The 4144-nt window shown below is 37.9% G+C and overlaps 1 long non-coding RNA gene across 1 annotated transcript; it reads left to right on the top strand.

Moving 5' to 3' along the window:
- The first annotated feature begins 1317 nt into the window (after window positions 1-1317).
- Window positions 1318-4053, top strand: LOC126490121 (uncharacterized). Its single transcript, XR_007589115.1, has 3 exons — window positions 1318-1559; window positions 2156-2212; window positions 2825-4053. It is a non-coding gene; the product is annotated as an uncharacterized lncRNA (long non-coding RNA).
- Window positions 4054-4144: the final 91 nt, after the last annotated feature.

The raw sequence follows: 4144 nt of genomic DNA, 5'->3' as shown, positions 1-4144 counted from the left end.
GGGAGGATCTTAACCTGCGTCTGTCTGGAGTGGGAGCATCATGGCGACTCACTCACTAAGCTTCTTTTTCCCAGCATTCTCTTCTGTCTACTCCGCCTACCTAATTTTCTGTCCTATGAGGGCCGAGGCAGTTTCTTTATTATTACAAGACCCACCTCCATCAGATATGTGAGTATTGAGTGCTCAGAAATAGAGATCAGAATTTAAAGAAATGTAGAAAAGTGGGACAAAATTTAAATCAGGAAGAAAAAAATTGTAAAAAATTTATATAAATGCGATAGGGAAAAAGTATTCAGTTACATATGTTGATATCTAAAGGAAGTTATAAGAGTAGGACAGAAACAATGGCAGAGACATTAGATCTATAAGCATGATAGATGCAAAATTACAACTTTTATCATTTGCTAAATATGTAGGAGGTCCTTTTGATGGAGGAGGGAAAAGGTGTCTATGTTTTACTTTCATTGGTTAATAAAGAAACTGCCTTGGCCCTGATAGGACAGAAAATTAGGTAGGCAGAGTAGACCAAACAGAATGCTGGGAGAAAGAAGCTGAGTCAGGCAGTCACCATGATTCTCCCACCCGACACAGCTGCAGGTTAAGATCTTCCCTGCTAAGCCACCTCATGGGCTACAGAGATTATTAGAAATGGGTTCTATCAGTATGTAAGAGTTAGCTAATAAGAGGTTGGAACTAATGGGCCAGGCAGTGTTTAAAAGAGTACAGTTTCTGTGTAATTATTTCGGGTATAATGCTAGCCGTGCGGGTGGCCAGGTGCCAGGAATGTAGCCCGCCACTCCTATTAAAACATCCTTCTGTATTTGTATTGCTTTCATTGGCTGAATAAAGAAACTGCCTTGACCTTTTGATAGGGTGGAACTTAGATAGGCAGGGAGGACATAACTGAATTCTAGAAGGAAGAAGGCAGAGACAGGCAGATGCCATGAATTTCCGGCCTTAGATGGATATAGGTTAGAATCTTGCTGGTAAGCCACAGTCACATGGTTCTACACAGATTATTATAAACGGGTTAATCAAGATGTGAGAGTTAACCAATAGGAGGCTAGAGCTAAGGGACCAGGCAGTAATTTAATTAATACAATTCCTGTGTGTTTATTTCGGGGGTTAAGCTAGCAGGGTGGTGGGATGCAGCCTGCTCGCCTCATACTACATAAATGGGTAGAAAAAGTGAAGGAAAATGACTTTTTGCCCAAAACAATCACCAGTTTACTGCTGAGATTGAAGAGCCACGTGTGCACAGTAACCAGATAATCTAACACACTTGTGTGTGGGGGCGGAGCAAGCAGGAGATAAAAGTAAGTTTAGAGAACAAATTTAACCTCACATAGTCAGTACCCCAGAGTCAGTCAATAGCACAGAGGAAAGGATTCAGAAATTCTCCTAATTTTATGATTTACAAGTTAAAATAAAAAAGGTAGTTAAAAATCCACCCACAAGAACTTGAAAAAGGCAGGCTGGCAGGTGGAGAGAGCCTGTGTCCTATCCCCTCCAGTGAAGTGCAGCTTCAACTGGAAACTGAAAGACAGGTTTGAAATAAGGTAGCCTCTGAGAGCTGCAGCTTCAGGTCAATTTGATATAAATAAAAAGGTTAAACATGTTTGTTTTCCATTTCACAATTTTGTTTCTTTATCAAAAGTCTGCTGTTTACAGGCATGTGAATTAGTATCCAATGTGGATTGATTTCAGTACTGTGGATCTGTAGTGAAGTTTTAAAGTCATAGATTGTGATGCATTCAGAACTTCCTTGATTATATAGGATTTTAAAATTGATTAAGTTATCCTGAGTTTTTATTTTTTTCTTATAAAGTTGATAATTGTTCTTTCAAGGTCTATGAAGAATTTTGTTATAATTTTAATGGGCATTTGCGTTGAATCTGTAGATTGATTTCAGTAAGACTGTCAATTTTGCTGTGTTGGCTCTGTCTTAGCAAGAGAATAGGAGATCTTTCCCTTTTTTTTTTTTTGATGTCTTAAATTTCTTTCTTCAAAGATTTAAAGTTCTTATTATACAGGTTTTTCAATTTCTGTGATTAGAGTTACTCAAAGATATTTTATGATATTTGCAGCTATTGTATAGAATGATATAGCTCATTTATCATATATATAGAAGAGGTCTATTTTGGTTTGTTTTCAGATCCTGGCTATGATAAAGTATTACTCCTGTGAACATAGTTCGGCACATGTCCTTATGGTATGGTTGAGCATCTTTCGTACATAGACCCAAAAGGGGTATTGCTAATTCTTGGACAATTATATTTTCTCAATTCAAAGGTCAGAAAAATAATCTGGTATTGACAAAGATACTTGGAAAGTTGGTGTTGACTGACAATACTGAAAATTATGGTACTGGCAAAGATACTTGGAAAGTTGGTATTGACTGACAATACTAAGAATTATGGTACTGGCAAAGATATTTGGAAAAGTTGGTATTGACTGACAATACTGAGAATTACGGCACTGATAAAGATATTTGGAATGTTGGTATTGACCAACAGTGCTAAGAATTTTGATACTGACCTTTCCACTGCCAAGAAAAGTTTGACACACCCTGTAAATGTTGGGAGTTAATATACATATGTTAAAAATTTTAGATTTTGATACAATGTAAAAGATTTAAGAGCTGCATAAACTAGCTGAAGAAGCATTCTCAACTCTGGTGGTTCTCTTCTCCTTTAAGTAGTATACTGTAGCCTTTGGGAGCATGATTATTCATAAAGCATTATAATTTATCCTGACAAGAAAGTATGGCTCTAAGACACAGGGCCCAAAAGTATCTCTCTCCATTAATCTCTTTTCTTCTCAGAGATCAAAAGTCAATGACGGATTTGAAGCTTCTTCTCCCCAGATGCCTAGGACAGGAGCTCACATATTTGAATGCCTGTTCCAAAGATGGAAAATTTTGGGTAAATGAAAAGGACTTTGCCCAAGCCAGGCATGATCATTCTATCCTGTTGCAGAAGCACAGGTTTTATTAAAATTAATAAGACAGAGTGGATTGTAGGCCAATATTTCTATATGGTGTGGCTGCCAGGCTCTAAAGCCATAGGCCCAACCTGAGGATGGACACGTAGCCTCCCAGACAAGCCGTCGCAGCCTAACAAAAGGTCAGAATGTTGTTGCTCATTCTTTGTAATTTGGAGGATGCCTGATAGAAATGCTAATTCAAACCTATGTGACAGCTAGCATACACAGCAGACAGGTAGCTGTGGATGTGACCGAAAGCCATTCACCTCATTATAGGGGAATGTTAATATATTTCCCCTAAGTTAAGTTTTGGTATAAAGACTGTTTTGGAGAATAAAGTGAGAGGAATTCTTCAGGATGTGAACTCAGGACTTCATGAGGGACTACTGAGAATCTCCCTTCCGATAAAACCATGTGAGTTGGGTCTTTAATTCCGTGCCTCCACCCCGGTCCAGAGAGAGAGAGTTTATGTTGGGGTCTGGTCGAGAGAAATAATTGAGGGTCTGGGCTAGCATCGGACCCTGATAACTATAAGAGTTTTGCCTATTGCAATTCCTTAGGCAAACCTTGCTGCTGCTTCGATTTCATTAAATGTTTTTTTTTTGTTCACACATTGATTTCTCCTATAAAAGTCTGATAATTGCAAGATGTAACACTGAGCTCGAGCCAGCTAAGATAAAGAACTTCCCAAGTAAACATGAACAGTGAATTTGCAATCAGGAAAAAGCAGAAGAAAAAAATACAAAGAGCCAACAAATCTTTACATGTTAACCCTTTGTTGAAGTTTTAAAAAGTCATTTGCTCCCATTGTTTTCCTACCCATTGGGAATGAAAGCCAAGCTTCCATGGGGTGAGGCTTTAATCATCACATTACACCCCCAGCTCACTCGTCAAGTTCCCAGCTCAGCCGCACAGTGGCAATTGTCAGACATACTCCTTTCTTTAACTCTTCATTTTCCCCTTTTGTTTTTTATAACATCTTCAAAAAGAGAAACATCATCTTGTTGATTTTGACAACTACATCTATTATGTTCCATATAGTGAAATGCTCTTTCAGTATTGGATGAGTCGTTTTATATAGAGCTAGCAAGAGTAAAATTACAAATAAAAAGTAGGCAAGTAGAGAGAAGTGGCAAAAAAAAAAAAAAAAAAAAAAAAA

The sequence above is a fragment of the Alexandromys fortis genome, unplaced genomic scaffold (assembly GCF_014885135.2).
Source record: "Alexandromys fortis isolate MF-2015 unplaced genomic scaffold, M_Fortis_MF-2015_v1.1 scaffold_235, whole genome shotgun sequence".
In the NCBI taxonomy this organism is placed as follows: domain Eukaryota; kingdom Metazoa; phylum Chordata; class Mammalia; order Rodentia; family Cricetidae; genus Alexandromys; species Alexandromys fortis.
The sequence above is the reverse complement of the archived record's forward strand: the minus strand, read 5'-3'. Positions and strand labels throughout refer to the sequence as shown.